Raw genomic sequence first — 17325 nt, forward strand, 5'->3', positions numbered from 1 at the left:
GGTGGGCCCAGGAACAGACACCGAGGGCACCAGTGATCCGGAGGGCGAGGGGAGCACCACGACGGGGACCGCTGGTGAGAGCAGCGAAAGCGACACGTCCTCGGATGGGAGCTCCCTAGGGGTGGCGGCAACATCCGTGCCCCCCGCCTCTACAGGTACAGCCGCCACCCAGCGCACCAGCCCCGCCCTCCCAGCAGCCCCTCAGTCTTCGCTCCGTGCCGGTTCGCCCAGGAAGGCGCGCGTCTCCTTCGCCCCAGGCACCTCAGCCCCTGCCCCTGTTGCCCCTGCTGCCCTCAGTGCGGAGCTCATTGACCTGGTAAGGACGCTCATTGTTGGGCAGACGACCCTTTTGAATGCCATCCAGGGTGTGCAAAGGGAGGTGCAACAGAGCAATGCGTACCTGGAGGGCATTCATTCGGGTCAGGCTGCCCATCAATGAGCGTTCACTGCTCTGGCCTCAGCACTGACGGCAGCCATTGTCCCTGTTTCCAGCCTCCCTCTTCTGACTGCCTCCAGCCTGTCTCTGTCTCCTGTTCCTCAGCCTATCCCATCCACACCATCAGACCAGCTTGCACACACCTCAACACCCAAGAGCAGCTCATCCAAACACAAGCACCACAGATCCCGCAAACACTCACCCGAGCAACACCCAGATGCAGACATGCCAACAGCCACTGCCACCCCTGTGTCCCCCTCCTCCTCGTCTACCTCCTCCCTCCCTGTGACGTCTACACTCACACCTGCATGCACCCCAACATCAGCCAGTGCTTCCATCACCACCTCACCCTCCAGTACAGTCCACACTCGTGCAGTCACCACCCCCACTGCCATGTACACGTCCCCTGTGTCCTCTCCCACTGTGTCTGTCACCCCCTCTTCCAAGACACACAAACGCAGGCAGCCACCCACCCAACAGCCATCCACCTCACGACAGCCTACAGCACCAGCACCTTCACCCAATGACAGCACACCTGACTCTCCTACAACCACCTCCTCTACCTCCACTTCCATCTCCACTTCTCCTACCCTTTACCTTGGCCCTAAAAAACTTTTCCTGGCTAACCTTAACCTCTTTCCCCCCGATGACCTCCCCCATCCATCTTCAAAGAGTCCCAAGAGCACCGCAGCCACCACCAGCCCAGCTTCGGGTGTCACTGTTGTGTCTGGGTTCTGGAGCCCACCCTTTGCCAGCAGTGACACATCGATCAGCAGCAAGGACACGTCCAGCCCCCCCCCCCGGCAAGAGGACCCGCAAAACCAAGGATCGCCGTGCGAGGACCGACAGGGCTGCCCCCAAGGAGCAATGTGCGGCCACTTCACCCCCGACACCATCTAGGGGAGGCAAGGGCCCGAGAGCCCCATCAAAGGAGCGGAAGGCCAGCAGGAGCGCGGAGAAGGTGGACCCCACATGCCACATCCCAGCTGGGAAGGAGGACACTAAGGAGGCCAGGAGTCCGTCCCCGAAGGGTCCAGAAACGTCACGGTCCGAGGGCGACTGAGCAGGGAGTCGAGGCCAGGTCTGGCTCCCTTGACCTGCTGGATGAGCACCGCTGAACAGGGCCCCGCCGTGGAGAAGAGCACTGCTGAACAGGGCCCGCGGTGCAGAAGAGCACCGCTGAACAGGGCCCCGCCGTGGAGATAGGCACCGCTGAACAGGGCCCGCGGTGCAGAAGAGCACCGCTGAACAGGGCCCCGCCGTGGAGAAGAGCACCGCTGAACAGGGCCCGCGGTGCAGAAGAGCACCGCTGAACAGGGCCCGCGGTGCAGAAGAGCACCGCTGAACAGGGCCCCGCCGTGGAGAAGAGCACTGCTGAACAGGGCCCGCGGTGCAGAAGAGCACCGCTGAACAGGGCCCCGCCGTGGAGAAGAGCACCGCTGAACAGGGCCCGCGGTGCAGAAGAGCACCGCTGAACAGGGCCCCGCCGTGGAGAAGAGCACCGCTGAACAGGGCCCGCGGTGCAGAAGAGCACCGCTGAACAGGGCCCGCGGTGCAGAAGAGCACCGCTGAACAGGGCCCCGCCGTGGAGAAGAGCACCGCTGAACAGGGCCCCGCCGTGGAGAAGAGCACCGCTGAACAGGGCCCGCAGTGCAGAAGAGCACCGCTGAACAGGGCCCCGCCGTGGAGAAGAGCACCGCTGAACAGGGCCCCGCCGTCTCAAGCACCGCTCCGCTGGGCCCCGCTGTCTCAAGCACCGCTCCGCTGGGCCCTTCCTCTCAAGCACCGCTCCGCTGGGCCCCGCCGTCTCAAGCACCGCTCCGCTGGGCCCTTCCTCTCAAGCACCGCTGCGCTGGGCCCCGCCGTCTCAAGCACCGCTCCGCTGGGCCCTTCCTCTCAAGCACCGCTCCGCTGGGCCCTTCCTCTCAAGCACCGCTCCGCTGGGCCCCGCCGTCTCAAGCACCGCTCTGCTGGGCCCTTCCTCTCAAGCACCGCTCCGCTGGGCCCCGCCGTCTCAAGCACCGCTCCGCTGGGCCCTTCCTCTCAAGCACCGCTCCGCTGGGCCCTTCCTCTCAAGCACCGCTCCGCTGGGCCCCGCCATCTCAAGCACCGCTCCGCTGGGCCCTTCCTCTCAAGCACCGCTCCGCTGGGCCCTTCCTCTCAAGCACCGCTCCGCTGGGCCCCGCCGTCTCAAGCACCGCTCCGCTGGGCCCTTCCTCTCAAGCACCGCTCCGCTGGGCCCTTCCTCTCAAGCACCGCTCCGCTGGGCCCCGCCGTCTCAAGCACCGCTCCGCTGGGCCCCGCCGTCTCAAGCACCGCTCCCCTGGGCCCTTCCTCTCAAGCACCGCTCCGCTGGGCCCTTCCTCTCAAGCACCGCTCCGCTGGGCCCCGCCGTCTCAAGCACCGCTCCGCTGGGCCCTTCCTCTCAAGCACCGCTTCGCTGGGCCCTTCCTCTCAAGCACCGCTCCGCTGGGCCCCGCCGTCTCAAGCACCGCTCCGCTGGGCCCTTCCTCTCAAGCACCGCTCCGCTGGGCCCTTCCTCTCAAGCACCGCTCCGTTGGGCCCCGCCGTCTCAAGCACCGCTCCGCTGGGCCCCGCCGTCTCAAGCACCGCTCCGCTGGGCCCCGCCGTCTCAAGCACCGCTCCGCTGGGCCCTTCCTCTCAAGCACCGCTCCGCTGGGCCCTTCCTCTCAAGCACCGCTCCGCTGGGCACCGCCGTCTCAAGCACCGCTCCGCTGGGCACCGCCGTCTCAAGCACCGTTTATGGTTCACTGTGCCCACCATGCCTCCTCCTTGACCAATGGAGACTGTCATCCACCTGATGGACTGTGGCTTTCCCACCCACTGTAGAGACATTGAGAGACTGTGGCTTTGCACTCCCCAGGATGGTCCAGTGGGCAGCCCACCCACTGTAGAGACATTGAGAGACTGTGGCTTTGCACTCCCCAGGATGGTCCAGTGGGCAGCCCACCCACTGTAGAGACATTGAGAGACTGTGGCTTTGCACTCCCCAGGATGGTCCAGTGGGCAGCCCACCCACTGTAGAGACATTGAGAGACTGTGGCTTTGCACTCCCCAGGATGGTCCAGTGGGCAGCCCACCCACTGTAGAGACTTGAGAGACTGTGGCTTTGCACTCCCCAGGATGGTCCAGTGGGCAGCCCACCCACTGTAGAGACATTGAGAGACTGTGGCTTTGCACTCCCCAGGATGGTCCAGTGGGCAGCCCACCCACTGTAGAGACTTGAGAGACTGTGGCTTTGCACTCCCCAGGATGGTCCAGTGGGCAGCCCACCCACTGTAGAGACATTGAGAGACTGTGGCTTTGCACTCCCCAGGATGGTCCAGTGGGCATGGTGGCTCCTCGTGGATCTGGCGTCGTGGACTCATGTGGCTGTGGTGCCCCCCCTTCCATTCCCCCTGAGGCGCCTGTAGTTTTTACATCTGATGCCCCTGCAGTGTTCTCTCCAAAGGACTCAGGTCTCTTGTGTGGGCTTTGCCCTTGTTTCTCAAGACTTTGGCCCACGGACATGCTGAATTCGTAGGATGTGCAGGACTTGTTACTTCAGTTATACACTGATGTGTATGTCATTAGTTTTGTTGTGGATATCTTTCATGGTTGTACTCTAATTTTCTGGAGCTTTTTGGTACATAAATATTTATTCCAAATATGATTACGTCCTGGCATTTTTCAGGGGTGTTTGGGTGGTGTCACTGTGACTTGGTGCTCTGCATTGGTGAGTACATAGTTGGGGGGGGGGGGGTCGCATATGTGTGTGCCCGTGACCTTTCGTCCTCCCCCTCCCGTGTGTCGTAGGTGCAGTACTCACCGTTGTCGTCTGCGCCGGACTTCGTACTCGTGGTAGATGAGAAGGTAGACGAGAGCAGGTAGGATGTTTAATTCGGGTTCCATGCTGTCCTCCTTCCTCCTGGAGTGCGTAGTGGTGAGCGTTTTCCCGTCCGTAGTCTGTTTCCGCCGTGTTTTTATCAGCGGTGCTCCCGCCCCGGAAAAGGTGGCGTATTGGTGAGTTGGAATAGTGTGGGCGGTACATTGTCTCCCGCCTGTCTGTTGGCGGTGACCGCCGCGCTGTTTGTTTGTACCGCCGTGGCGGTCGGAGTGTTAAGGTGGCTGTCTGTGTTGGCGGTTCCCGCCAGGGTCAGAATCCCATTTTTTTTACCGCCAGCCTGTTGGCGGGTTGGCCGCCGCTTTAACACCGACCGCCAGGGTTAGAATCACCCCCTCAATGTGTTATTAAAAAATGGCTGAACTCTGAAATAGAAATATATAATGCAACTAAGTATTGGGTAAGGTAAGTTCTGATAAAATGTCAAGGCTTGCGCTAAGTCTAAGTTTGGCTATGAGCAGGTTGGGCGATCAGTCATATAGCAGGTTTACTTGAGTGGTTAATGGAACTTAGAAGATGGAGCGGTAATGGAAGCCATGAAAAATAGTCACTAAGGGCCAGTTTTAACAGGCAATGGCAGTGCATGGTGCTGCGCCAAATTTGGCAGCGTCACGCACCGTCTTTACAAAACGTATGAATGTGTCGTATTTACTGGAATACAGCACACCCCTGTGGTTTCCACTGTGCTGGCGCTAAATTTTCTGCTGTGTGCCAATGCAGCAAACCTTCCACCATAGTGCAAGGATGGCTGCGTTGAGGGGGAGATTGTTTTTGTGCAGGAAGGAACACCTTCCTGCACAAAAACAATCTTAAATGGCGATTTGCTCTTTCTATATGTGCTGCAGAATGCAGCACACAGAGAAAGATCAAAAAATGAGGAGAATTAAGACCATTTCTCCTCATTGTGCCATGCTAACGCCAGCTCTGCCTCAGGTTATGAAAACTCGTAAATCTGAGGCACGCCCACAGCAACACTCATTGCACGCCCCTTCCACGGAAAGTGCTGCGTGTGAAGGGGCTGTATTCACAAGGTGGTGTTAAGCCACAAAAAGTGCCTTAACGCCACCTTGTAAACACCCTGCAGGGCACTGCACCACTGGAGCGTCACAAAAAGTGTTGCTCCGGTGGTGCTAGGGGCTCTTAAATTTGCCCCTAAGGGCCCAATTCACAAAGGTAAACTTAAACTAAAACTCTTAAGTTTAGACCTAAAGTCTAACTTTACTCATAGTAATGTTAGACTTTTGGTCTAAGACCCAAAATCAAAACTTCGATATTAAGTCTATCTTTACTCATAGTAAAGTTAGACTTTTCTAAGATAAGACCAAAAGTCAAAACTTAGATATTAAGGGGGTGATTCTAACCCTGGCGGTCGGTGTTAAAGCGGCGGCCAACCCGCCAACAGGCTGGCGGTCGAAAAAATGGAATTCTGACCCTGGCGGGAACCGCCAACACAGCCCGCCAACTTAACACTCCGACCGCTGCGGCGGTACAGACAAACAGCGCGGCGGTCACCGCCAACAGGCAGGCGGCAGACAATGTACCGCCCACACTATCATAACTCACCAATCCGCCACCTTTTCCGGGGCGGGAGCACCGCCGATAAAAACACGGCGGAAACAGACTACGAACGGGAAAACGCTCACCAAAACACACTCCACGAGTACGGAGGACAGCATGGAACCCGAATTAAACATCCTACCTGCTCTCGTCTACCTTCTCATCTACCACGAGTACGAAGTCCGGCGCAGACGACAACGGTGAGTACTGCACCTACGACACACGGGAGGGGGAGGACGAAAGGTTACGGGCACACACATATGCGACCCCCCCCACCCCCCCAATCATGTACTCACCAATGCAGAGCACCAAGTCACAGTGACACCACCCAAACACCCCTGAAAAATGCTAGGACATAATCATATTTGGAATAAATATTTATGTACCAAAAAGCTCCAGAAAATTAGCGTACAACCATGAAAGATATCCACAACAAAACAAATGACATACACATCAGTGTATAACTGAAGTACCAAGTCCTGCACATCCTACGAATTCAGCATGTCCGTGGGCCAAAGTCTTGAGAAACAAGGGCAAAGCCCACACAGGAGACCTGAGTCCTTTGGAGAGAACACTGCAGGGGCATCAGATGTAAAAACTACAGGCACCTCAGGGGGAAGGGAAGGGGGGGGCACCACAGCCACATGAGTCCACGACGCCAGATCCACGAGGAGCCACCATGCCCACTGTTCAATCCTGGGGAGTGAAAAGCCACAGTCTCTCAATGTCTCTACAGTGGGTGGGCTGCCCACTGGACCATCCTGGGGAGTGCAAAGCCACAGTCTCTCAATGTCTCTACAGTGGGTGGGCTGCCCACTGGGCCATCCTGGGGAGTGCAAAGCCACAGTCTCTCAAGTCTCTGCAGTGGGTGGATTGCCCAATGGACCATCCTGGGGAGTGCAAAGCCACAGTCCATCAGGTGGATGACAGTCTCCACTGGTCAAGGAGGAGGCATGGTGGGCACAGTGAACCATCAACGGTGCTTGAGACGGCGGTGCCCTGTTCAGCGGTGCTTGAGACGGCGGGGCCCAGCGGAGCGGTGCTTGAGACGGCGGGGCCCAGCGGAGCGGTGCTTGAGAGGAAGGGCCCAGCGGAGCGGTGCTTGACAGGAAGGGCCCAGCGGAGCGGTGCTTGAGACGGCGGGGCCCAGCGGAGCGGTGCTTGAGAGGAAGGGCCCAGCGGAGCGGTGCTTGAGACGGCGGGGCCCAGCGGAGCAGTGCTTGACAGGAAGGGCCCAGCGGAGCGGTGCTTGAGACGGCGGGGCCCAGCGGAGCGGTGCTTGAGACGGCGGGGCCCTGTTCAGCGGTGCCTATCTCCACGGCGGGGCCCTGTTCAGCGGTGCTCTTCTGCACCGCGGGCCCTGTTCAGCGGTGCCTATCTCCACGGCGGGGCCCTGTTCAGCGGTGCTCTTCTGCACCGCGGGCCCTGTTCAGCGGTGCCTATCTCCACGGCGGGGCCCTGTTCAGCGGTGCTCTTCTGCACCGCGGGCCCTGTTCAGCGGTGCCTATCTGCACGGCGGGGCCCTGTTCAGCGGTGCTCTTCTGCACCGCGGGCCCTGTTCAGCGGTGCCTATCTCCACGGCGGGGCCCTGTTCAGCGGTGCTCTTCTGCACCGCGGGCCCTGTTCAGCGGTGCCTATCTCCACGGCGGGGCCCTGTTCAGCGGTGCTCTTCTGCACCGCGGGCCCTGTTCAGCGGTGCCTATCTCCACGGCGGGGCCCTGTTCAGCGGTACTCTTCTGCACCGCGGGCCCTGTTCAGCGGTGCTCATCCAGCAGGTCAAGGGAGCCAGACCTGGCCTGGACTCCCTGTTCAGTCGCCCTCGGACCGTGACGTTTCTGGACCCTTCGGGGACGGACTCCTGGCCTCCTTAGTGTCCTCCTTCCCAGCTGGGATGTGGCATGTGGGGTCCACCTTCTCCGCGCTCCTGCTGCCCTTCCGCTCCTTTGATGGGGCTCTCGGGCCCTTGCCTCCCCCAGATGGTGTGGGTGGTGAAGTGGCCGCACATTGCTCCTTGGGGGCAGCCCTGTCGGTCCTCGCACGGCGGTCCTTGGTTTTGCGGGTCCTCTTGCCGGGGGGGGGGGCTGGACGTGTCCTTGCTGCTGATCGATGTGTCACTGCTGGCAAAGGGTGGGCTCCAGAACCCAGGCACAACAGTGACACCCGAAGCTGGGCTGGTGGTGGCTGCGGTGCTCTTGGGACTCTTTGAAGATGGATGGGGGAGGTCATCGGGGGGAAAGAGGTTAAGGTTAGCCAGGAAAAGTTTTTTAGGGCCAAGGTAAAGGGTAGGAGAAGTGGAGATGGAAGTGGAGGTAGAGGAGGTGGTTGTAGGAGAGTCAGGTGTGCTGTCATTGGGTGAAGGTGCTGGTGCTGTAGGCTGTCGTGAGGTGGATGGCTGTTGGGTGGGTGGCTGCCTGCGTTTGTGTGTCTTGGAAGAGGGGGTGACAGACACAGTGGGAGAGGACACAGGGGACGTGTACATGGCAGTGGGGGTGGTGACTGCACAAGTGTGGACTGTACTGGAGGGTGAGGTGGTGATGGAAGCACTGGCTGATGTTGGGGTGCATGCAGGTGTGAGTGTAGACGTCACAGGGAGGGAGGAGGGAGACGAGGAGGAGGGGGACACAGGGGTGGCAGTGGCTGTTGGCATGTCTGCATCTGGGTGTTGCTCGGGTGAGTGTTTGCGGGATCTGTGGTGCTTGTGTTTCGATGAGCTGCTCTTGGGTGTTGAGGTGTGTGCAGGCTGGTCTGATGGTGTGGATGGGATAGGCTGAGGAACAGGAGACAGAGACAGGCTGGAGGCAGTCAGAAGAGGGAGGCTGGAAACAGGGACAATGGCTGCCGTCAGTGCTGAGGCCAGAGCAGTGAACGCTCATTGATGGGCAGCCTGACCCGAATGAATGCCCTCCAGGTACGCATTGCTCTGTTGCACCTCCCTTTGCACACCCTGGATGGCATTCAAAAGGGTCGTCTGCCCAACAATGAGCGTCCTTACCAGGTCAAAGAGCTCCGCACTAAGGGCAGCAGGGGCAACAGGGGCAGGGGCTGAGGTGCCTGGGGTGAAGGAGACGCGCGCCTTCCTGGGCGAACCGGCACGGAGCGAAGACTGAGGGGCTGCTGGGAGGGCGGGGCTGGTGCGCTGGGTGGCGGCTGTACCTGTAGAGGCGGGGGGCACGGATGTTGCCGCCACCCCTAGGGAGCTCCCATCCGAGGACGTGTCGCTTTCGCTGCTCTCACCAGCGGTCCCCGTCGTGGTGCTCCCCTCGCCCTCCGGATCACTGGTGCCCTCGGTGTCTGTTCCTGGGCCCACCGGGGCCTTGTGTCCTGCAGCTCCCTCGTGCTCCGATGCCATATCTCCTCCGCCTGATGATGCTAATGCACACATGCACAAGAAGATGAAGAGAAAGGGTGGGGGGAGAAAAAAGAAGACCAGGTTGAGTGCATGCAATGTCAACACCGTTGGCGGAGAGGACAGACACAGGAGCCTAATGCACTAAGCCGCGCATTCGGGGTACACTACTCAGTACTACTGACTAGGACAACAGGCCAAGAGACGTCAAACGCGCACATGGGAGATGCTGGACCTTCAATGGCTGTACTTGTCACCCTACAGAGGTGGGGGCCGGGGGCACAGGGCCATGCCTAAGGGAGAGGACTACACTACAGAAAGCGCCCTGGCCTAATGTCACCCACAGCCCTCCTCCCCACCCAGACGCCTCCACTGCGCAGAAAGATAGGAGAATGTGCTGATACTCACCCCCTTGTGTCTGCTTTGATGTCTTAAAGCGCCCATCCAATTCAGGGTAGGCCACCGCCAGGATCCGGGACATCAGGGGGGTCATGGTGCGACTGGCACCCCTCCTAGGTTGGGAGGCCATCCCCAGCAGTGTTTCTGCGGTCTTCCTTGTTCCGCGGCGGATGTCCTCCCACCTCTTGCGGCAGTGGGTGCCCCGTCTGTTGTGGACCCCCAAGGTCCGGACTTCCTTGGCGATGGCACGCCAAATCTCGATCTTCTGATGGGCGCTGACCTATTAGACATGTACAGGGTGGAAAGGAGGAAATCATCAATGGCCTGCATGTTAGATGTAATTGGCCCCCCCCACCCACTTTGCCATATGGCACATGCTCTCATCTGTCGGGCGTTGAACTCCTCATTCGCCCCCCACCCCACCAACTTACATCCACCCCAATCCACACAGGCATAGCCCATTCCATTAGCACCCGGGGTACTCACTTGTTGGTCTGGAGGACCGTAGAGTAGCGCATACTGGGGGAGGACCCCATCCACGAGCTTGTCCAATTCTTCAGACGTGAAGGCAGGGGCCCTTTCCCCAGTCGCAGCAGCCATTGTATCTTCCAGACCGAGGTCACAGCAGCACTTGCAGTATAGGTCCTCTCCTGTGGATGATCAGGTCTCGAGTGATTAAGCAGATAGAAAATGGCGGTCACGTCCGCGGCGGTGCGTACCGCGGCGGTGCGTACCGCGACCGCCGGCGCACTTCGTTATTGGCTCCTGAAACCCATAGGCTTCAATGTTAACCAATGCGGCTTTGCGCCGCGGTCTTCGACCGCCTACCGCCACGGTGTGCCCCGCCAGCGCAGTGACCTCACATCCCATTGTCCCACTTCACAAGTCAGGCAGCCGCCATTTCAAGGGCCCACATGGCTTAATTTTGACTGCGACACACAGGCCTAGGCCTTGCATTGCCACACATACATGCCTTTCAACCCATTGCCATTCTTTAACTGTGCAAGCTGTCTGTACGTACCTGTGGTTTGGCTGACTCTGTGCTCCATGTTGTCCTTCCTAGGCACCGTCCGCTGGGACTTGGGATGAGAAGGAGGAATCCTCGCGTGTACCGAGCGCTGGTGGACCTGTCGACAATGGAAGAACGCCATATAATCCTTCGATACCGACTTGACCGTGCCACTATCCATGAACTGTGTGCCCAGCTGGAGCCAGCCCTGATGTCCCCCATCCGCCAACCCACAGGGATTCCCCCTCTGGTGCAGGTTTTGTCAGTCCTCCATTTTTTGGCCAGTGGGTCATTCCAGACCACAGTGGCCATGTCATCTGGAATGTCTCAGCCTATGTTTTCTAAGATTTTGAGCAGAGTGTTGTCTGCCCTGATGAAACTCATGCGGAGCTACATCATTTTCCCCGAGGAGGGTGACTTGCCCACAGTGAAGGGTGATTTCTATGCCCTTGGACATATCCCCAACATCATTGGTGCCATTGATGGGACCCATGTGGCTTTGGTACCCCCAAAAGACGATGAGCAGGTGTACCGAAACAGAAAGAATTATCATTCGATGAATGTCCAGGTGGTCTGTTTGGCTGACCAGTACATCTCCCATGTAAATGCCAAGTTCCCAGGGTCAGTGCATGACGCGTATGTGATGCGAAATAGCAGCATCCCCTATGTGATGGAGCAGCTACAGAGACAACGTGTGTGGCTAATAGGTGACTCTGGTTACCCCAACCTGCCGTGGCTACTGACCCCAGTAAGGAATCCCCGGACAAGGGCAGAGGAACGCTACAATGAGGCCCATGGGCGTACAAGGAGGGTGATTGAGCGAACCTTTGGCCTCCTGAAGGCCAGGTTTAGGTGCCTGCATATGACTGGTGGATCCCTAATGTACTCACCAAAGAAGGTGTGCCATATCATCGTGGCGTGCTGTATGCTTCACAACCTGGCTTTGCGACGCCAGGTGCCTTTCCTGCAGGAGGATGGTCCAGATGGTGGTGTTGTAGAAGCCGTGGAGCCTGTGGAGAGTGAAGAGGAGGAAGACTCTGAGGACGACACAGACAATAGGGACAGAGTGATACAACAGTATTTCCAGTGACACCCAGGTAAGAATCACCCACGCCATTTCACAATTGCTTCTAGCCTCCTGCATCTATACTTTCTGTAGTTCCCCACAGATGTTTTTTATTAATTTATGCCTTTCCCTTCCCTTCTCAGTGCTGTCTGACTCAGTACCTGACTTCTGCTTGGTTCGCCCATGAAATACAGCGTATTGACATTGGTATGTTGTCATGACTAATTGACAGAACAGAAATTGAACAGTAATATGTTATCCCTTTGTTAATAATACAGCATGACTCAAAACAGGTTTGTGTGCAAAATGTGATTTATTTACAGTGCTAGATACCGGTACATGTGATTCTAAGGGTGATGGGTGGGGGTGGAGGAATATCCATGGCAGAGTCCAGTTCTCAGTCTCACAGGTGCATTGTTCTTTTGCCTGTGGAAGGATGGAGCATAGGCAGTTCATGGTTGGACAGGGTGGCAATGTGGGACAGTGGGAAGACTTGAGGGGGTATGTCCTGCTGGCGGGGGTCTTGACATCCTACTCTGTCTTTTTCTTTGGTCTCAGGCTCCTCTTACGGGGTGGTTGTTCTTCAGCAGGAGGTGGGGTTCTGGGGGGCTGTCGAGGTGTTGGGACCTCCTGTCCACTAGCGCCGGCGGAGGTGGTAGGCTGTTCCTGGTCCGGCCCAGTGACAGGGGCCCTGTGTGGTGCACCATGGTCCCGCAACGCGTCCTCTATCCTGTGGAGGGCCAGGACGATGGTCCCCATTGCGGTCCCGATGATTCGCAGCTCCTCCCTGAACCCCATGTAGCGTTCTTCCTGCTGTGCCTGGATCTCAGTGAACCTGGCCAGTACCGTCGCCATCGTTTCTTGGGAGTGGTGGTATGCCCCCATGATGGTGGTGAGGGCCTCTTGGAGAGGGGGTTCCCTGGGCCTCTCCTCCCCCCCCTGTCGCACAGCAGCCCTCCGAGCTGCCCGGTTTCCCCCGGCCTCTGTCCCCTGGCCGGTGTGCCCGCTCCCACTGCCCCCAGGTCCCTGTTGTTGTTGCGGTGTCGGGTTAGCCTGGGTGCCCTGTAGTGGCGGACACACCGCTGATTGAGCTGTCCTAGAGACAGAGGCATGGGCCCGCTGGGTGGGAGCTGTGCTGGTGTCGGCAGAGGGGGTCGGGTCTGGTGTGGCCTGTGTCTGGGTGAGGGGAACCGACTGGCCAGAGGTCCCCGATGGTCCGGGCTGGTCATCAGGTTCACTGTCGACAGAGCTGCTATCCTCAGTGTGGGCCTGTTCCGGTGGTGGGATGGACACTTCTGGACCCTCCTGGCTGGTGTGTTGTCGTTCAGGTCCTGCATGGGGTAAGAGAGTTTGGTTATTGTTTCTGTGTGTGCAATAGCATGCGTGTTGTGGGTGCCCTTGTCCCCCAGTGCAGGCATTCCCTGGAGGGAGGTGTTGTGAGGGTATTTAGTGGGGGGGAGGGGTTAGTGCAGTGGTCATGCTTAGGTGATGGGTGCCTATGGTTTGTGTTGGCATGCAGGAGTTGGTGTTGGGATGGGTGGGTTGTGCTGGTGAGACATTGTCAGGAAGGATGTGTGCTGGGGGGTTGGGGGTGAGGGTGGGGGTGTGGGTTGGCATGCTGGTGGGGTGTGGGGGATATAGTAGTTGAGATGGGACTTACCAGAGTCCATTCCTCCGGCTACTCCTGCGAGGCCCTGAGGATGCAGGATGGTCAAGACCTCTTGCTCCCAGGATGTAAATTCGGGAGGGGTGGGTGGGGGTCCGCCACCAGTCTTCTGGACCACGATGTTGTGCCTGGAGACCATCGATCGGACCTTCCCCCGTAGGTCGTTCCATCTTTTGCGGATGTCCTCCCTATTCCTGGGATGCTGTCCCACCGCGTTGACCCTGTCCACGATCCGCTGCCATAGCTCCGCCTTCCTGGCTATACTGGTGTGCTGCACCTGCGAGCCGAAGAGCTGGGGTTCCACTCTTAGGATTTCCTCCACCATGACCCGGAGTTCTTGGTCCGAAAATCGTGGATGCCTTTGGGGTGCCATGGGGTGGTGTGGGTGAGGTGTGGGGTGGTGTATGTGATGAGGAGTGTGTTGGTGAGTGGTGCTTTGTGCTACTATGTGGTGTGTGTGATGGTGTAGTGTGCCTCAGTGTGTCTTGCTTTGGATTGTCTGCTGTCTCTCTCTCCTTCTCTCAGTAATTGGGGTCGCAGGGGTTTGTGGGTGATGTGGGTGTGTGTTTTATAGTTGGTTGATTGTGTGGGAGTGGTGTGTGTATGTGTATCAGGTGTGTGTTTTTCAAATTGTCCAATGTGGCTGTGTTTTGGTGATGTGTGTGTATTCTGACCGCGGCGGTGTGTAGCGCCAATGGAATACCGCGTTTGAATGACCGCCGTGTGGATTCGTGGGTCGTAATGGCATGGGCGTATTTCTGTTGGCGTGACGGTGGAGGTTTGGTCATCTCCAGTTTATCGCTGCCCGCCGATGTGGCGGGCTGCAGTGGAGGACGGATTTTTGGAGGTTTGGCCGTTGTGGGTCAGAATGACCGTGGCGGTTGACCGCGGCCGCGGCGGTGTTATGGCGGTCTTCTGACCGGCGGTAAGGGCATTTTACCGCCGAGGTCAGAATCACCCCCTAAGTCTAACTGTACTCATAGTAAAGTTAGACGTTTGGTCTAAATTTACACTTTTGGTCTAAGTTTACCTTTGTGAATTGGGCCCTTATGCAAAAACTGTGTAAGACATGTGGCATATGTCGCAGGGATTGTAATTTGTGGCCTGGCAGCAACAAAACGGAGGAGCGGGTAGGAACAAGTGAAAACTGGGCAAAGCACCTTTTCTTCTACTGATTCCGTTCGATGGTAGAGAAGCATTAGAAACAAAGGATACTGGGTGATTTATAAAAGGATGGATATCTGTACTTGGAAGCAAGAAACAATACTCTACCAAAGGCAGCAGTTATCATTGAGAAAGGAAAGTGATTTACTCCTCATCCCAGCAGATGCTTCCTTCCCTCCACTGCCCTTAGCAGCAGCGGCATCAGCCTGGAGTACTTCTGAGCCTAGCCAAAAACATAATTCACATATTTAGAATATCAGTACCAACCACAGTTTTGTGCACAATTTATAAAAGAATAACTAAACTAATGTGAAGTTATCAGTATCCAAATTATCACTCTGAAACATTTACTTGACATTTTGAAAATCAAATAGTCACCAATTCAACATTATAAACAAAAATTATGATGAAACGAAGGGAGGGGAATAGAAAAGACATATGGGGGGTTATTCTAACTTTGGAGGAGTGTTAATCCGTCCCAAAAGTGACGGTAAAGTGACGGATATACCACCAGCCGTATTACGAGTTCCATAGGATATAATGGACTCGTAATACGGCTGGTGGTAAATCCGTCACTTTTCCGTCACTTTTGGAACGGATTAACACCTCCTCCAAAGTTAGAATAACCCCCTTGGTATTGATATCCTGCCATGTTGCCTTTTAATGACATTGTGAAGCCGTATATGCTGGATTGTGAGAGTTAGACCTGGGGTGAACTGCGTACACCATCCTGCTGGGGTCCATAATTATCTATTTGCAGATTAGGGCCATTTGCGACTGCTAAAAAGCTTTTTGGTATGTACCATGGCCAAATTGTGATTCGGTTACACTGAATCGCAATTTGGCTTTGTGATTCGGTATTAGGAAGGGGCGTGTTAAGGGTGTCTCTTCCTAATGCCGAAATGCAGTGGTAACTTTGAATGCTTTGCAACCGAAATGCGGTTGCAAAACATTGAAGTTAACGGACTGCATTTAAAAAAGAATGCTTTATTGAAAAGCAATCACAGACATGGTGGTCTGCGGGCCACCATCCCTGTGAGTGCTGGCCATTCCCAATGGATCACAAATTGCGACTTGCCTCATGAATAATAATGAGGTGAGTTTCTTGCGACCCATTTGGGAATGGCTAACAGTGTCTGAGACACTGTTGTACATCAGTCGCTAAAACTCGCAATTTGCGTTTTGCAAAACCTGACATTTGTACATGTGGCCCGTAGATGGTCTCTGTGTAGGGGCTGAGAAAGTAGGATCAGGAACAAGTACTAGACAACATAAGGGGAGTCAATTGTGTTTAAATCTTCCCCCAGACTGCTACCCATAGGTTGCCGTATTAACAAATGAACCACCTCTGGTGCCCTTAGTCTCGGAATCTACCACACAACTCAATAATACAGTTTGCTTTTGGTTAAGGCAGCAAGCTGACTTTCATTCCTCAGAATACAAAGACATTCTATTTGTCAGAAGGATCAGATGGATTGGCCCCTTCATCAAGCAGTTAAAGGGGGATTGCATTGACATCAACTGCCGAAACCCGGGGTTAGTTTGCTGTCTGATTTTTTCTAACACCCATCAAAGTCAGATGATCAGTGGTACCATCTTGGTTCTGTTGGGGCTGTTTTACAAGCAGTAACAAACCAAGCCAGTGTTCGAAAGACAGTGGACTCACACTAATGCCGATGTGGCAGAGGACCTTTCCCTATCAGGATCAGTAATAGGTTTGCCGCCCTTTCGGGGTTAGAGGATATTGACTGGCCCTCATCCAATAGCATCCCACAAGTGGGTTGGATTATTCCATCTGTCTCATGTACTGGTGCTGTAAATGATTTGTCTTTGGATAACCCTAACAGGGAAGACTTAATGGAAGACTCTTCATTTTAAGTGTTGGAACCTGGCAAGCTAGCAGGCTAAGCTTAAGCATGAAGATTGGCTTGTGTATGTCTCAACTTTTGATCTAGCATTGATGCAGGAAAACTGGTTAACAGGAGGTATAACATGGGATGGATATGAGTGTTTCTCCGTCCCTGCTGTTGCAGTACCTGGACATAGAGCACGAGGGGGTCTGTTGACCATGGTCCGCATTTCAAAGGTGTATAAGGCTGTTCATGCATTTAAGCATAAGGGGATATTAATCGTATGGGTTATCCTTCCTAATAGGCAGTTTTTTCTGTTATCAATTTTTATAACCCTGTTTGTGAATTAGGCTGCCTGATTGATGTTTTATTCTCTGTTTTGACCACCTAAAAATGTAGATTAGTGAGCATAGCTAATGCATTCCATACTATTGTAAGTGGAAATTTTAATGCCAATCTGGGGGACAAACACTACCGTACAAGAAACATGTGCATTAGGGGATACATTTTTGTATGACTAGATGGGTGATTGCAGAGGAAGGAAACTTTTAGAGACCTTTCTAAATTTTGGTCTGCTCAATGTAATTGAAAAGTTTGGGGTTTTATTTAGTGTTGCTAAAGTTGCCCTAAGTGGGAAGGGTATGCCCAGACGTCAGACCCTTGCTTGCTGCACGACTGGATTCAAGCTAGCCTGGCTGATGAAGGGTTATATCCTGAAACCGGTCCCAGGATGCTTGTTTCCTGTCCAGGGAGGACCTGGCCTAGCAGTTCGGGCTGGACTGTTTCCATGGTGAACAGGGTCAAGACTGATTTGCATATGGCTGGGTCTAAACTGGAGTGATGTGGCGAGTAAAATAATGACGGATTAAGCCCAAATCTAGAGCCTGACCTGATATCTGCCTCCGTCACCCCACTGGGATCCCTTCTC

The sequence above is a fragment of the Pleurodeles waltl genome, chromosome 5 (assembly GCF_031143425.1).
Source record: "Pleurodeles waltl isolate 20211129_DDA chromosome 5, aPleWal1.hap1.20221129, whole genome shotgun sequence".
Taxonomy (NCBI): domain Eukaryota; kingdom Metazoa; phylum Chordata; class Amphibia; order Caudata; family Salamandridae; genus Pleurodeles; species Pleurodeles waltl.